The sequence below is a fragment of the Oncorhynchus tshawytscha genome, unplaced genomic scaffold (assembly GCF_018296145.1).
Source record: "Oncorhynchus tshawytscha isolate Ot180627B unplaced genomic scaffold, Otsh_v2.0 Un_contig_1839_pilon_pilon, whole genome shotgun sequence".
Classification (NCBI taxonomy): domain Eukaryota; kingdom Metazoa; phylum Chordata; class Actinopteri; order Salmoniformes; family Salmonidae; genus Oncorhynchus; species Oncorhynchus tshawytscha.
In genome coordinates this window covers 165057-183290 of record NW_024609470.1, presented here as the reverse complement: position 1 = coordinate 183290, position 18234 = coordinate 165057, and the positions used below count along the sequence as shown (strand labels likewise).

At 46.3% G+C, this 18234-nt stretch overlaps 1 pseudogene; it reads right to left on the bottom strand.

Annotated features, from left to right (window-relative positions):
* Window positions 1-295: 295 nt before the first annotated feature.
* Window positions 296-11144, bottom strand: LOC121844929 (annotated as a pseudogene).
* Window positions 11145-18234: the final 7090 nt, after the last annotated feature.

Here is an 18234-nt window from a genome sequence, read left to right as displayed (position 1 = left end):
AGAGAGGGAGGGAGAGAGAGAGAGGAGGGAGAGAGAGAGGGAGGAGAGGGAGGGAGAGAGAGGAGGGAGAGAGAGAGAGAGAGGAGGGAGGGAGAGAGAGAGAGAGGGGGTGGAGGGATGAGAGAGAGAACATGGTTATGATTGGAATCTAATCATGGCTTTATAAAGAAATTATCATAATTGGGCACACTGGATATGTTCAGATGTGTGTGTGTGTGTGTGTGTGTGTGTGTGTGTGTGTGTGTGTGTGTGTGTGTGTGTGTGTGTGTGTGTGTGTGTGTGTGTGTGTTCTTACATTGATGATAGCGCCAGTCTGAATGTAGTCTATGTCTGAGTCTCTGATGCCCAGCTCCTTCCCATCTCTCTGGGCCGTGCTCACTACACACATATACACACACACACAAACACACACACAGCTCTCATCAACAACACCACGTGTTCTTTTGACATTTCATATAACTTCTTGAATTGACTGAAGCCGTAGCAACTCACCAATCCCCGTGGTAACGGTGTTCTGAGGGCGAAGGGGCTGCCGATGGCAACCACAAACTCCCTGGTCTCAGATCAGATGACCGACCCAGAGACAGAACAGGAAGCTTCTTCTACACTCAGAGAGAGCGAGAGAGAGAGAATGAAAGGCATTGCTCATGAAAGTATTTCAGAGAGGTGCGAGAACACACATCATACCTCCATCTCTCACACACCCTCTCTCTCTCTAACCCTGTCTCACTCTCACCCTCTCTCTCACTCTCTGTCTCTCACGTTATCTCTCTCTCTCACCCCTCACTCTCACCCTCTCTTTCACCCTCACTCACCCTCACTCCCCACCCCTCTCTCACCCTCTCTCTCACCCTCTCACTCACCCTCTCTCTCACCCTCACTCACCCTCTCTTCAACCCAGAGACCCTATGTACACAAGAAGTATTGCTTGTTTTGGAGAAGATTCTGTCAGAGCTTTGATGACATCATCAGGTATCTATCTCTGGGTTGATGGGTTCTGTCAGAGTTCCTAGAGACATCAGGGCTCTATCTCTGGGTTGATGGGTACTGTAGTTCCTAGAGACATCAGGGCTCTATCTCTGGGTTGATGGGTACTGTGTTCCTAGAGATATCAGGTCTCTATCTCTGGGTTGATGGGTACTGGTTCCTAGAGATATCAGGTCTCTATCTCTGGGTTGATGGGTACTGTAGTTCCTAGAGACATCAGGTCTCTATCTCTGGGTTGATGGGTACTGTAGTTCCTAGAGACATCAGGTCTCTATCTCTGGGTTGATGGGTACTGTAGTTCCTAGAGATATCAGGTCTATATCTTTGGGTTGATGGGTACTAGAGACATCAGGCCTCTATCTCTGGGTTAATGGGTACTGTAGTTCCTAGAGACATCAGGTCTCTATCTCTGGGTTGATGGGTACTGTAGTTCCTAGAGACATCAGGTCTCTATCTCTGGGTTGATGGTACTGTAGTTCCTAGAGATATCAGGTCTATATCTTTGGGTTGATGGGTACTAGAGACATCCGGTCTCTATCTCTAGGTTGATGGGTACTGTAGTTCCTAGAGACATCAGGTCTCTATCTCTGGGTTGATGGGTACTGTAGTTCCTAGAGATATCAGGTCTATATCTTTGGGTTGATGGGTACTAGAGACATCAGGCCTCTATCTCTGGGTTAATGGGTACTGTAGTTCCTAGAGACATCAGGTCTCTATCTCTGGGTTGATGGGTACTGTAGTTCCTAGAGACATCAGGTCTCTATCTCTGGGTTGATGGGTACTGTAGTTCCTAGAGATATCAGGTCTCGATCTCTGGGTTGATGGGTACTGTAGTTCTAGAGACATCAGGTCTCGATCTCTGGGTTGATGGGTACTGTAGTTCCTAGAGACATCAGGCCTCTATCTCTGGGTTAATGGTACTGTAGTTCCTAGAGACATCAGGTCTCTATCTCTGGGTTGATGGGTACTAGAGACATCCGGTCTCTATCTCTGGGTTGATGGGTCAAAGCCATAGTTCCTAGAGATATCAGGTCTCCATCTCTGGGTTGATGGGTACTAGAGACATCAGGTCTCCATCTCTGGGTTGATGGGTACTGTAGTTCCTAGAGACATCAGGTCTCTATCTCTGGGTTGATGGGTACTGTAGTTCTATAGACATCAGGTCTCTATCTCTGGGGTTGATGGGTACTGTAGTTCCTAGAGACATCAGGTCTCTATCTCTGGGTTGATGGGTAAATCTAGTTCCTAGAGATATCAGGTCTCTATCTCTGGGTTGATGGGTACTGTGTTCTTATACCTCATTATAGTAATACCAAGCAGAGAGACATAATACCCATGTTGACCATCAAGCCACGTTGACATTGGCAGTTTGAAGTGACTCAAAGCCATTTTTTCGCTTATCCGGTTAGTATCTTTTTTGTTCCTGGATTCTGAAATCTGATCCCTGGCGATGTGACTCGTGTGTGAACGGTCAAATCTGATCCCTGGCGATGTGACTCGTGTGTGAACGGTCAAATCTGATCCCTGGCGATGTGACTCGTGTCTGAACGGTCAAATCTGATCCCCTGGCGTTGTGACTCGTGTCTGAGCGGTCAAATCTGTTCCTGGCGATGTGACTCGTGTCTGAACGGTCAAATCTGATCCCTGGCGTTGTGACTCGTGTCTGAGCGGTCAAATCTGATCCCTGGCGATGTGACTCGTGTCTGAGCGGTCAAATCTGATCCCTGGCGATGTGACTCGTGTCTGAGCGGTCAAATCTGATCCCTGGCGATGTGACTCGTGTCTGAGCGGTCAAATCTGATCCCTGGCGATGTGACTCGTGTCTGAGCGGTCAAATCTGATCCCTGGCGATGTGACTCGTGTCTGAGCGGTCAAATCTGATCCCTGGCGATGTGACTCGTGTCTGAACGGTCAAATCTGATCCCTGGCAATGTGACTCGTGCCTGAACGGTCAAATCTGATCCCTGGCGATGTGACTTGTGCCTGAACGGATCTGAATGTGATTTATTTACCCTCAAGTGTTTTTTTAGACTGTTATTTTGCACATCTTGTTGCTTTGCAGTTTGACAAGAACATGTGGTAGCTAACTAGTTGACTGCTGTAGCTAACTAGTTGACTGCTGTAGCTAACTAGTTGACTGCTGTAGCTAACTAGCTTGTTAATGTGCTAGAAAGTTAAACAGTTAGCTAGTTGACTGCTGTAGCTAACTAGTTGACTGCTACTATGTCGTTACTATGACAACTAGCGCAGCCATGTCAGCAAATGACCGCTGTCTGAGCACACACAAATCTGATTTGGTCATTTTGTAACTTGCTGTTCGGACAGTCAGTATTCAAACGGATTTAAACCAAACTGTGGTGTGAAAGCTTTGAGTCATTGGGACACAGATGTATGTCAGTTGATTGTTGGTTTGATGTTGGCGATATCAATACTTCCTGTCTACTTCCTCTTTGTCTCTCACCCTCTCATCTCTCTCACCCTCTATCTCTCTCTCTCTCTCACCCTCTCTCTCTCTCTCACCCTCTATCTCTCTCTCTCTCACCCTCTCTCTCTCTCTCACCCTCCTCTCTCTCTCTCTCACCCTCTCTCTCTCACCCTCTCTCTCTCTCACCCTCTCTCACCCTCTCACCCTCTCTCTCTCTCTCACCCTCTATCTGGCCACCTAACCTGTTAAATTAAGGGTAAAGCTACCCTACCTGAGGGTTGACTTTGATGGTGGCGATATCTGACTTCCTGTCGACGTCCCGGACCGTGGCCTCGTACGCTCCCCCGTCATGGAGCTGCACGCGGAGCTGCGGTCGGCCCGTTACCGTGGCAGCAGCGGTTACCACGTGAGCGTTGGTTACGATGAGTCCGGAGTGGCTGATGATGAACCCAGAACCACTAGACAGAGGACATGACGACCAAATAGAGGATGTCTGAGAGAGGAGAGAGGAAAGGAGAGAGGAGAGAGGATAGAGGAAAGGAGAGAGGAGAGGAGAGGAGAGGAAAGAGGAAGGAGAGAGGAGAGGAGAGGAGAGAGAGGAGAGGAGAGAGGAAAGAGGAAGGAGAGAGGAAAGGAAAGAGAGAAGCTGAATTTACATTCAGGATGTGTTCATTTCACACACCTATATACTTAGAAAAAGGTGCTATCTAGAACCTAAATCGGATATTCAGCTGTTCCCATAGGAGGAGGATAACAGTGTGTGTGTGTGTGTGTGTGTGTGTGTGACAAACACAGACACACACAATGACTGTGTGTGTCTGTCTGTGTGTGTGTGTGTGTGTGTGTGTGTGTGTGTGTGTGTGTGTGTGTGGCAAACACACACACACATTATTACACACACACACACACACACACACAGACAAAGGTGCTATCTAGAACCTAAAACGGATATTCAGCTGTTCCCATAGGAGGAGAACAGTGTGTGTGTGTGTGTGTGTGTGTGTGTGTGTGTGTGTGTGTGTGTGTGTGTGTGTGTGTGTGTGTGTGTGTGTGTGCGTGTCAAACACACACACACACACACAGGCAGTGACCTGAGGAAGAGCTCTATGTGAACCACAGCAGGAGCCATCTTTTCCACCACGTCAGCTATGAAGTTGAACTTGTATCTGGGGCTGTTGGGATGGCCAGGAGCAGGACCTATACTGGCAACAAGAACCCATCCTGTTAACACAGAAACACCACCTCTACACTCTACAACACTCAGTCACACTCACAACTAGCACAACCTTGTAGTAAACAGGGCTTAGAATGGAATATTGTTAGATGTTAAAATGGAATGTTTGAGTATGGTGGAATGTTTGAGTATGGTGTGAATGTTTGAGTATGGTGTGGAATGTTTGAGTATGGTGTGGAATGTTTGAGTATGGTGTGGAATGTTTGAGTATGGTGTGGAACGTTTGAGTATGGTGTGGAACGTTTGAGTATGGTGTGGAATGTTTGAGTATGGTGTGGAATGTTTGAGTATGGTGTGGAATGTTTGAGTATGGTGTGGAATGTTTGAGTATGGTGTGGAATGTTTGAGTATGGTGTGGAATGTTTGAGTATGGTGTGAATGTTTGAGTATGGTGTGAATGTTTGAGTATGGTGTGGAATGTTTGAGTATGGTGTGGAATGTTTGAGTATGGTGTGGAATGTTTGAGTATGGTGTGGAATGTTTGAGTATGGTGTGGAATGTTTGAGTATGGTGTGGAATGTTTGAGTATGGTGTGGAATGTTTGAGTATGGTGTGGAATGTTTGAGTATGGTGTGGAATGTTTGAGTATGGTGTGGAATGTTTGAGTATGGTGTGGAATGTTTGAGTATGGTGTGGAATGTTTGAGTATGGTGTGGAACGTTTGAGTATGGTGTGGAATGTTTGAAATAGAATGTTTCAAAATGGAATGCTAGAGTTAGATTTTAGAATGGTGGGATCGGAATGGAGGAGGAAGAGGAGGACTGAGGAGGGGGGAGGAGGAAGAGGAGGAGGAGAGAAGAGGTGGGGAGGGAGGAGGAGAAAGAGGAACAGTAGGAGGAGAAAGAGGAACAGTAGGAGAGAAGAGGAGGAGGAGGAGGAACAGTAGAGAGAAGAGGAGGAGAAGGAGGAGGAGGAACAGTAGGAGAAGGAGGAGGAGGAACAGTAGGAGAAAGAGGAGGAGAAGGAGGAGGAGGAACAGTAGGAGAGAAGAGGAGGAGGAGGAACAGTAGGAGAGAAGAGGAGGAGGAGGAACAGTAGGAGAGAAGAGGAGGAGGAGGAGGAGGAGGAGGAACAGTAGGAGAGAAGAGGAGGAGGAGGAGGAACAGTAGGAGAGAAGAGGAGGAGGAGGAGGAAGAGAAAGAGGAACAGTAGGAGGAGAAAGAGGAACAGTAGGAGAGAAGAGGAGGAGGAGGAGGAACAGTAGGAGAGAAGAGGAGGAGGAGGAGGAACAGTAGGAGAGAAGAGGAGGAGGAGGAGGAACAGTAGGAGAGAAGAGGAGGAGGAGGAGGAACAGTAGGAGAGAAGAGGAGGAGGAGGAGGAACAGTAGGAGAGAAGAGGAGGAGGAGGAGGAACAGTAGGAGAGAAGAGGAGGAGGAGGAGGAACAGTAGGAGAGAAGAGGAGGAGGAGGAGGAACAGTAGGAGAGAAGAGGAGGAGGAGGAGGAACAGTAGGAGAGAAGAGGAGGAGGAGGAGGAACAGTAGGAGAGAAGAGGAGGAGGAGGAGGAACAGTAGGAGAGAAGAGGAGGAGGAGGAGGAACAGTAGGAGAGAAGAGGAGGAGGAGGAGGAACAGTAGGAGAGAAGAGGAGGAGAAGGAGGAACAGTAGGAGAGAAGAGGAGGAGAAGGAGGAGGAGGAACAGTAGGAGAGAAGAGGAGGAGAAGGAGGAGGAGGAAGAGTAGGAGAGAAGAGGAGGAGAAGGAGGAGGAGGAAGAGGATGAGAGAAGAGGAGAAAGAGGAGGAGGAGAATGAGGAAGAGGAGGAGAGAAAGAGGTGGGGGAGGAGGAGGAACAGTAGGAGAGAAGAGGAGGAGGAAAAGGAGGAACAGTATGAGAGCAGAGGAGGAGGAGGAGGAAGAGGAGGAGGAGAGAAGAAGGAGGAAGAGGAAGAGAGAAGAAAAGCTGAGGGCGAGTAGGAGGAACAGTAGGAGAGAAGAAGAGGAAGAAGAGAAGAGGAGGAGGAAGAGGAATAGGAACAGTAGGAGAGAAGAGGAGGAAGAAGAGAAGAGGAGGAGGAGGAACAGTAGGAGAGAAGAGGAGGAAGAAGAGAAGAGGAGGAGGAGGAACAGTAGGAGAGAAGAGGAGGAAGAAGAGAAGAGGAGGAGGAGGAACAGTAGGAGAGAAGAGGAGGAAGAAGAGAAGAGGAGGAGGAGGAACAGTAGGAGAGAAGAGGAGGAACAGTAGGAGAGAAGAGGAGGAAGAAGAGAAGAGGAGGAGGAGGAACAGTAGGAGAGAAGAGGAGGAACAGTAGGAGAGAAGAAGAGGAAGAAGAGAAGAGGAGGAACAGTAGGAGAGAAGAGGAGGAAGAAGAGAAGAGGAGGAGGAGGAACAGTAGGAGAGAAGAGGAGGAAGAAGAGAAGAGGAGGAACAGTAGGAGAGAAGAGGAGGAAGAAGAGAAGAGGAGGAGGAGGAACAGTAGGAGAGAAGAGGAGGAACAGTAGGAGAGAAGAGGAGGAAGAAGAGAAGAGGAGGAGGAGGAACAGTAGGAGAGAAGAGGAGGAACAGTAGGAGAGAAGAGGAGGAAGAAGAGAAGAGGAGGAACAGTAGGAGAGAAGAGGAGGAAGGAGAGAAGAGGAGGAAGGAGAGAAGAGGAGGAAGAAGAGAACAGGAGGAGGAGGAGGAGGAACAGTAGGAGAGAAGAGGAGGAAGAAGAGAAGAGGAGGAACAGTAGGAGAGAAGAGGAGGAAGGAGAGAACAGGTGGATGAGGAGGAAGAGGAACAGTAGGAGAGAAGAGGAGGAAGAAGAGAAGAGGAAGAGGAACAGTAGGAGAGAAGAGGAGGAAGAAGAGAAGAGGAGGAGGAACAGTAGGAGAGAAGAGGAGGAAGAAGAGAAGAGGAGGATGAGGAGGAAGAGGAACAGTAGGAGAAAAGAGGAGGAGTAGAGAGTGAATATTGTTGTTGTAGTAACTCTGCATACAAAGTAAAAGAGTGAAAGGTGAATCACTGCCCTGGCATTTCTCTACTAACAGAAACCACAGAAGAAGTGGCTCAGCAGAACCGTTAGAACCCATTATTCACAGCCCTCCTCATTAGAACCTTACTTCTACATTCCATGGTGGAATACGAAACATGCTCAGATAAATCATCTCAAATTAGGTTTCTATAAAAGGCAATCTCATAAGCAAATAGCCTACAACTTCAGAAAACCAATGTTGAACATTCAAACTCAGCCCTGTTAATGACTGTAGGGCTGTGATAGGCTAATCAAGTATAGCCTAAGAAACAACAGTTCTGATTGGGCCAGAATCCATAGGAGAAATAAATGACATGGGAAGATTGGGTTTTTATAGGGCAAAAACAATAAGCCTAATTTATTGTTATAGTCCTTTAACTGTAGACTAGTTTATTGTTATAGTCCTATAACTGTAGACTAGTTTATTGTTATAGTCTAACTGTAGACTAGTTTAGTGTTATAGTCCTATAACTGTAGACTAGTTTAGTGTTATAGTCCTATAACTGTAGACTAGTTTATTGTTATAGTCTAACTGTAGACTAGTTTTATTGTTATAGTATAACTGTAGACTAGTTTATTGTTATAGTCCTATAACTGTAGACTAGTTTATTGTTATAGTCCTATAACTGTAGACTAGTTTATTGTTATAGTCCTATAACTGTAGACTAGTTTATTGTTATAGTCCTATAACTGTAGACTAGTTTATTGTTATAGTCCTATAACTGTAGACTAGTTTATTGTTATAGTCCTATAACTGTAGACTAGTTTATTGTTATAGTCTAACTGTAGACTAGTTTATTGTTATAGTCCTATAACTGTAGACTAGTTTATTGTTATAGTCCTATAACTGTAGACTAGTATATTGTTATAGTCCTATAACTGTAGACTAGTTTATTGTTATAGTCCTATAACTGTAGACTAGTTTATTGTTATAGTCCTTTAACTAGTTTATTGACTAGTTTATTGTTATAGTCCTATAACCGTAGACTAGTTTAGTGTTATAGTCCTATAACTGTAGACTAGTTTATTGTTATAGTCCTATAACTGTAGACTAGTTTATTGTTATAGTCCTATAACTGTAGACTAGTTTATTGTTATAGTCCTATAACTGTAGACTAGTTTATTGTTATAGTCCTATAACTGTAGACTAGTTTATTGTTATAGTCCTTTAACTGTAGACTAGTTTATTGTTACAGTCTAACTGTAGACTAGATTATTGTTATAGTCCTATAACTGTAGACTAGTTTATTGTTATAGTCCTATAACCGTAGACTAGTTTATTGTTATAGTCCTATAACTGTAGACTAGTTTATTGTTATAGTCCTATAACTGTAGACTAGTTTATTGTTATAGTCCTATAACTGTAGACTAGTTTATTGTTATAGTCCTATAACTGTAGACTAGTTTATTGTATTAGTTCTTTAACTTTAGGCCAATTTATTGTTATAACTTATTGGAAGAAGTTTTGACCCACTAAGACTCAAACACCAAGACACCAAACTGAGCAATCGGGGGAGAAGGGCCTTGGCCAGGGAGGTGACCAAGAACCCGATGGTCACACTGACAGAGATCCAGAGTTCCTCTGTGGAGATGGGAGAACCTTCCAGAAGGACAACCATCTCTGAGGCACTCCACCAATCAGGCATTTATGGTAAAGTGGCCAGACAGAAGCCACTCCTCAGTAAAAGGCACATGACAGCCCACTTGGAGTTTGCCAAAAGGCACCTAAAAGACTCTCAGACCATGAGAAACAAGATTTTCTGGTCTGATGAAACAAAGAGTCACGTCTGGAGGACACCTGGCACCATCCCTACAGTGAAGCATGTGATGGCAGCATCATGATTTAGGGGTGTTTTTCAGCGAAAGGGACTGGGAGACTAATCAGGATCAAGGGAAAGATGAACAGAGCAAAGTACAGAGAGATCCTTGATGAAAACCGGCTCCAGAGTGGTCAGGACCTCAGACTGGGGCAAAGGTTCCCCTTCCAACAGGACAACGACTCTAAGCACACAGACAAGTCAACACAGGAGTGGCTTCGGGACAAGTCTCTGAATGTCCTTGACATCAGCCAGAGCCTGATGGAACATCTCTGGAGAGATCTGAAAATAGCTGCACAGAGACGCTCCCCATCCAACCTGACAGAGCCTGATGGAACATCTCTGGAGAGATCTGAAAATAGCTGCACAGAGACGCTCCCATCCAACCTGACAGAGCCTGATGGAACATCTCTGGAGAGACCTGAAAATAGCTGCACAGAGACGCTCCCCATCCAACCTGACAGAGCCTGATGGAACATCTCTGGAGAGATCTGAAAATAGCTGCACAGAGACGCTCCCCATCCAACCTGACAGAGCCTGATGGAACATCTCTGGAGAGACCTGAAAATAGCTGCACAGCGACGCTCCCCTTCCAACCTTGTTGAATCTTGTTATGTTCATACACATTTTTACACATGTTAAGTTTGCTGAAAATAAACTTGTTTTTTTTGCCGAGTTTATTAGTTTGCAAAAATGTTTTTTTAAAACAGTTTTTGCTTTGTCATTATATGGTATTGTGTGTAGAGTTTAATCAATTTTAGAATAAGGCTGTAATGTAACAAAATGTGTAAAAAGTCAAGGTGTCTGAGGACCTTAACAATGCACGGTATATGCTAGCTCTGGCCCAGAGCTTTACATATGGACAGGGCCTTCTTCAAATACAGCTTAGAGCTGCCATGGTACTCAAAAATAAACGCAACTCAGGCCGCACGTAACGCCCTGGGTGAGAGCTAGACTATAGGCTAACGGATAGGACTTACCTGATGGACAGGGTCCCTTGTGTGCTTGGGTGATGGCCTCCCTTTCCTTCTGAAGAGCTTTCCGGCTGGCAGCCTTCATCCGACACACGTTCCCGCACGTCTTTCCGTCGCTACCACACACCTTATACCCCATCTTACACTGACACAGCCTCCGTTTGGAGCTCCGCTTCCCGACGGGCCTTTGTTAGGAGCGTTAGGAGCGTTAGGGACCTACACTCTAAGCCGTCCCCACACGGCCGGTCGTTTTTCCGGCCACAGAGTTCATCCTCGCCCGGGAACACACCAGGCAACAGTTGCACCGGTCTGGGACATACCCGCTGGGGCAGTTCGGACTAGGACACGCGCTCACGTCGCACTGGGAGGAACACTTTTTGGAGCTGGACTCGGCTACGGACCCGGTGAGCTTGTGCGTTAAAAATACCGTCGCAGCGAACAGGAACACCCGCATCCCGAGAATGCGGTAATAAAAAGAGAGGGAAACGAAAAGCCTGACAGAAAGAGATTCTCGGTAAATGCTGGAACGGAGTTGGGGAGGATTACAGGCACTCCTTTGGATAGTTAGACAGTTGTCTCTTCAACAAGCTTGTGATAGAGTCTCTTCGCGCTAAACCATTTTTTATCACTTGAATATTCTGTTCTTAAAGACTCCACAAATGTATTCTATGTATTATAATCTTTATACTTCAAAATAAAAAAGTAATACAATGTTATAGAAACAAATAGGACTACTGTCTGCGTTGCGTAATGAGGAGTAGAGAGAGCACATCGAAGACGGACAGAGCGACTGGTTCACATACCTGGACACTGTAACAGACGGATCATGATGAATCTCTCCCCCCCCTCCCCCACCCGAGAACTCGATGTGGACACTGGAGGCTGCCCCGCCATGGCAAACCTCCCTCCCGCACACAAACCTGTACGGGCACTGTGTGTCAGGCACACAAACGGACTGCCAGAGATTTGGACAAAGATTATAACTGAGCCGTGCGCCATCTAGTGGAGAATTAAGACAACTGTTACAGTTCTCTTTTCTTTCATTCTTCTTTCTTTCATTCGGTTCTTTATTCCTTCTCTCTAACATGTCCTGTCCATCTTCATGACTTTGAGGCGACTAAAAAGATTAAACAAACAACTGAAACAGTAGGTAGAGTGATGTAGACTGAAACAGGGCCTACAGTAGGTAGAGTGATGTAGACTGAAACAGGGCCTACAGTAGGTAGAGTGATGTAGACTGAAACAGGGCCTACAGTAGGTAGAGTGATGTAGACTGAAACAGGGCCTACAGTAGGTGAGTGATGTAGACTGAAACAGGGCCTACAGTAGGTAGAGTGATGTAGACTGAAACAGGGCCTACAGTAGGTGGAGTAATGTAGACTGAAACAGGGCCTACAGTAGGTGGAGTGATGTAGACTGAAACAGGGCCTACAGTAGGTAGAGTAATGTAGACTGAAACAGGGCCTACAGTAGGTAGAGTGATGTAGACTGAAACAGGGCCTACAGTAGGTAGAGTGATGTAGACTGAAACAGGGCCTACAGTAGGTAGAGTGATGTAGACTGAAACAGGGCCTACAGTAGGTAGAGTGATGTAGACTGAAACAGGGCCTACAGTAGGTAGAGTGATGTAGACTGAAACAGGGCCTACAGTAGGTAGAGTGATGTAGACTGAAACAGGGCCTACAGTAGGTAGAGTGATGTAACTGAAACAGGGCCTACAGTAGGTAGAGTGATGTAGACTGAAACAGGGCCTACAGTAGGTGGAGTGATGTAGACTGAAACAGGGCCTACAGTAGGTAGAGTGATGTAGACTGAAACAGGGCCTGCAGTAGGTGGAGTGATGTAGACTGAAACAGGGCCTACAGTAGGTGGAGTGATGTAGACTGAAACAGGGCCTACAGTAGGTAGAGTGATGTAGACTGAAACAGGGCCTACAGTAGGTAAGTGATGTAGACTGAAACAGGGCCTACAGTAGGTAGAGTGATGTAGACTGGGGTGAACAGGCAGTGGCTCGTAGGTGGTGATGTCCTGAAATCTTTATGGCCTTCCTGTACAGTAGGTAGAGTGATGTCCTGGAGACTGAAACAGGGCCTACAGTAGGTAGGGTGTGCAGTGTACCAGGCGGTGATACAGCCCGCCAGGATGCCTTGTGCATCTGTAGGTAGAGGTGACAAGCCGAATTTCTTCAGCCTCCTGAGGTTGAACAGGCGCCTACAGTAGGTAGAGTGATGTCTGAAACAGGGCCTTCAGTAGGTGGAGTGATGTAGGAACTTAAACAGGGCCTACAGTAGGTAGAGTGGGGGTGTTCCCTCTGCTGTTTCTGAAACAGGGCATCTCCTTAGTTTTGGAGAGTGAGTGTAGATTTTCTGACACCACAGGGCCTACAGTAGGTAGAGTGATGTAGACTGAAACAGGGCCTACAGTAGGTGGAGTGATGTAGACTGAAACAGGGCCTACAGTAGGTAGAGTGGGGCCCCATGTTGAGATCTGAAACAGGGCCTACAGTAGGTAGAGTGATGTAGACTGAAACAGGGCCTAGGGTCTCGAGTAGGTAGAGGTGATGTAGACTGAAACAGGGCCTCTTGTCAGATGGGTAGGTGGCAGTGATGTAGACTGTGGAAACTATTTGGGCCTAAGCAAATAGGGGTGGTCAGGATGTAGACTGGAAATGGTCAGGGCCTACAGTAGGTAGAGTGATGTAGACTGAAACAGGGCCTACAGTAGGTAGAGTGATGTAGACTGAAACAGGGCCTGCAGTAGGTAGAGGATGTAGACTGAAACAGGGCCTGGTCAGTAGGTAGAGTGATGTAGACTGAAACAGGGCCTACAGTAGGTAGAGTGATGTAGACTGAAACAGGGCCTACAGTAGGTCCTCAAAGCGGAAAAAAGTGATGTAAGACATCTGAAACAGGGCCTTCCAGTAGGTAGAGTGATGTAGACTGAAACAGGGCCTACAGTAGGTACTGAGTGATGTAGACTGAAACAGGGCCTACAGTAGGTTAGAGTGGTTGTAGACTGAAACAGGGCCTACAGTAGGTTAGAGTGAATGTTTTAACTGCTAAACAGGGCCTACAGTAGGTAATGAACTGATGTTGTCTGACTGAAACAGGGTCCACGTACAGTAGGAGTGTGAGTCAGATGTAGACTGAAACAGGGCCTACAGTAGGTAGAAAATGGATGTAGACTGAAACAGGGCCTACAGTAGGTAGAAGTGATGTAACTGAAACAGGGCCTGCAGTAGGTAGAGCAATGTAGACTGAAACAGGGCCTTGTAGGTGGAGTGATGTAGACTGAAACAGGGCCTGAATGCAGTAGGTAGAGTTTGATGTAGACTGAAACAGGGCCTACAGTAGGTAGAGTGATGTAGACTGGAGCCACGATGTGTCTGCTTGGGGGATATATACGGCTGTGATTAAACAGGGCCTTGGTAGTAGGTCTAGATTTGATTGTAGACTGAAACAGGGCCTACAGTAGGTAGAGTTCCTGTATGTAGACTGAAACAGGGCCTACAGTAGGTAGAGAGATGTTTGTTTCTGACTGGAAACCGGGCCTACAGTAGGTTGGAGTGATGTAGACTGAAACCGGGCCTACAGTAGGCAGAGTGATGTAGACTGAAACAGGGCCTACAGTAGGTGGAGTGATGTAGACTGAAACAGGGCCTACAGTAGGTAGAGTGATGTGACTGAAACAGGGCCTGCAGTAGGTGGAGGATGAACTCAGGATCCGACTGAAACAGGGCCTATGTAGGTGATCTTATATTGATGTCGGACTGAAACAGGGCCTGGGTAGGTAAGTGATGTAGACTGAAACAGGGCCTACAGTAGGGAGTGATGTAGACTGAAACAGGGCCTACAGTAGGTGGAGTGATGTAGACTGAAACAGGGCCTACAGTAGGTGGAGTGATGTAGACTGAAACAGGGCCTACAGTAGGTAGAGTGATGTAGACTGAAACAGGGCCTACAGTAGGTAGAGTGATGTAGACTGAAACAGGGCCTACAGTAGGTAGAGTGATGTAGACTGAAACAGGGCCTACAGTAGGTAGAGTGATGTAGACTGAAACAGGGCCTACAGTAGGTAGAGTGATGTAGACTGAAACAGGGCCTACAGTAGGTAGAGTGATGTAGACTGAAACAGGGCCTACAGTAGGTAGAGTGATGTAGACTGAAACAGGGCCTACAGTAGGTAGAGTGATGTAGACTGAAACAGGGCCTACAGTAGGTAGAGTGATGTAGACTGAAACAGGGCCTACAGTAGGTAGAGTGATGTAGACTGAAACAGGGCCTACAGTAGGTGGAGGATGTAGACTGAAACAGGGCCTACAGTAGGTGGAGTGATGTAGACTGAAACAGGGCCTACAGTAGGTAGAGTGATGTAGACTGAAACAGGGCCTACAGTAGGTAGAGTGATGTAGACTGAAACAGGGCCTACAGTAGGTAGAGTGATGTAGACTGAAACAGGGCCTACAGTAGGTGGAGTGATGTAGACTGAAACAGGGCCTACAGTAGGTGGAGTGATGTAGACTGAAACAGGGCCTACAGTAGGTAGAGTGATGTAGACTGAAACAGGGCCTACAGTAGGTAGAGTGATGTAGACTGAAACAGGGCCTACAGTAGGTGGAGTGATGTAGACTGAAACAGGGCCTACAGTAGGTAGAGTGATGTAGACTGAAACAGGGCCTACAGTAGGTAGAGTAATGTAGACTGAAACAGGGCCTACAGTAGGTAGAGTGATGTAGACTGAAACAGGGCCTGCAGTAGGTGGAGTGATGTAGACTGAAACAGGGCCTACAGTAGGTAGAGTGATGTAGACTGAAACAGGGCCTACAGTAGTGGAGTGATATAGACTGAAACAGGGCCTACAGTAGGTAGAGTGATGTAGACTGAAACAGGGCCTACAGTAGGTAGAGTGATGTAGACTGAAACAGGGCCTACAGTAGTTGAGTGATGTAGACTGAAACAGGGCCTACAGTAGTGGAGTGATGTAGACTGAAACAGGGCCTACAGTAGGTGGAGTGATGTAGACTGAAACAGGGCCTACAGTAGGTAGAGTGATGTAGACTTAAACAGGGCCTACAGTAGGTAGAGTGATGTAGACATTTAAACCAATCGCAAAATTTACATTTATTGTTTCCAACATTTTTAAAAATACAATTCTACCTTTACAGTCATTATACAGCGGGAATAGAAAATTCAAGATGCATAAATTATGAAAAAAAACCAAACAGTGTCTGTCACCAACGGCACCCTGTTCCCTATATAGTTCACTACTTTTATCCAAGAAAAGTGCACTACTTTGTCCCTATAGGCCCTGGTCCAAAAGTAGTGCACTACTTTGTCCCTATAGGCCCTGGTCCAAAAGTAGTGCACTACTTTGTCCCTATAGGCCCTGGTCCAAAAGTAGTGCACTACTTTGTCCCTATAGGCCCTGGTCCAAAAGTAGTGCACTACTTTGTCCCTATAGGCCCTGGTCCAAAAGTAGTGCACTACTTTGTCCCTATAGGCCCTGGTCCAAAGTAGTGCACTACTTTGTCCCTATAGGCCCTGGTCCAAAAGTAGTGCACTACTTTGTCCCTATAGGCCCTGGTCCAAAAGTAGTGCACTACTTTGTCCCTATAGGCCCTGGTCCAAAAGTAGTGCACTACTTTGTCCCTATAGGCCCTGGTCCAAAAGTAGTGCACTACTTTGTCCCTATAGGCCCTGGTCCAAAAGTAGTGCACTACTTTGTCCCTATAGGCCCTGGTCCAAAAGTAGTGCACTACTTTGTCCCTATAGGCCCTGGTCCAAAAGTAGTGCACTACTTTGTCCCTATAGGCCCTGGTCCAAAAGTAGTGCACTACTTTGTTCCTATAGGCCCTGGTCCAAAAGTAGTGCACTACTTTGTCCCTATAGGCCCTGGCCAAAAGTAGTGCACTACTTTATCCCTATAGGTACTGGTCTAAAGTAGTGCACTATATAGGGAATAGGGTGCTTTATGGGACATATATAATGTTTAGCAAGTGTGCTAATGTCCTTATTTTTCCTTTCCCGCCCATTTGGTGGGAGATTAAACGGAAGTCTCAGCATTATGACATCATCAAACATAGCAGGGCAACTTCCTGTTTACAGACAACAACAAATCACAACAAACAAAATAATACAATTCTGCCAGGAGTTCCACTTTTGGGCTGAAGAATCAGGCCGGGATTGAATCTGATCGTGGGTTTATAGGCTTTGAGGCCTTTTAAAAAAATGGCACATTTCTGACTGAGCCGACGTCCGTTTACTGTGAATGGGGATCTCTGCGAAACGCTGGGACATTTCTGACTGAGCCGCGTTTACTGTGAATGGGGATCTCTGCGAAACGCTGGGACATTTCTGACTGAGCCGCGTTTACTGTGAATGGGGATCATCTGCGAAACGCTGGGACATTTCTGACTGAGCCGCGTTTACTGTGAATGGGGATCTCTGCGAAACGCTGGGACATTTCTGACTCTTTACTGTGAATCTCTGCGGGACATTTCTGAGAGCCGCGTTTACTGAATGGGGATCCCAGCCTCACATTTCTGACAGATTCTAATGTGTCGGATCTCTTTAAACAGCTGGGACATTTCCCTGAGCCGGTGAATGGCTCCGAAACGCTGGGACATTTCTGACTGAGCAGCGTTTACCTTGAATGTTTAAACGCCATTTCTACCCATCCCATAATACTGTGAATGGGGATCTCTGTCAAACGCTGGGACATTTCTGACACATACATGTTAATCAACTAATACATTCATTTCTGACTGAAAAATTACCATGAATGGGGATCTCCCCGAAAAAAAACATTTCACTGAAAGTTTAGTGAATTTGGGATCTCTGCAACCTGGGACATTTTGACCCTCTCGTTGAAATGTCTCTGTATTTAAATTTAAACTGTCAACTGTCAAATTCAAGCATTGTACATTTTATCCAGTTTTTACTGTGAATTAATTCCTTCAAAAATAAAAATAAAAAATGGGGATCTTCATGCTTATATTACAATGATTTTGGCCGGCTGGAATGGGGACAGTAGAATCGAAGACACGGTTCTCTGTATCCCAAATAGCACTATATTCCCTACAATCTGCACAGAGCCCCCTCAATTATGGGGCCTCTGGTCAGACGTAGTCTTTAAACTGGATAGGGAATAGGGTTCCATTCAGCACGTCCTGGGTTCTCCTCTGAGCTCAACACACTCGGGAATTACACCCATATCGAACACTATTCCATTCATTGCTAAGTGCACTAATCCCATTGACCGGGACCTAATGTTGGGGCACTAACCCCATTTTCCCTCTCGGACCTAATTTAAATATAAACTGCACTGTCAATCCCATTGTATTTTACCTAATGTTTAACAGGACTTAACCTTCCAAAAAATAAAAAATAAAAATGACCTAATTACAATGATTTTGGCAGTAGAATCGAAGACCGGTTCGTGTATCCCAAATAGCACTATATTCCCCTAAGTGACTAGCCCCCTTATGGGGCCTCTGGTCAATGTAGTGCAAGACTGGAACCCCATTCAGCACGTCGGGACTCCTCTGAGCTCAACACTAATCCCATTGACACTACCCTTCCCTTCCTAGTGCACTAATCCCATTGACCGGGACCTAATGTAGGGCACTAACCCCATTGACCGGACCTAATGTAGGGCACTAACCCCATTGACCGGGACCTAATGTAGGGCACTAACCCCATTGAACCTAATGTAGTGCACTAACCCCATTGACCGGGACCTAATGTAGTGCACTAACCCATTGACCGGGACCTAATGTAGTGCACTAATCCCATTGACCGGGACCTAATGTAGTGCACTAACCCCATTGACCGGGACCTAATGTAGG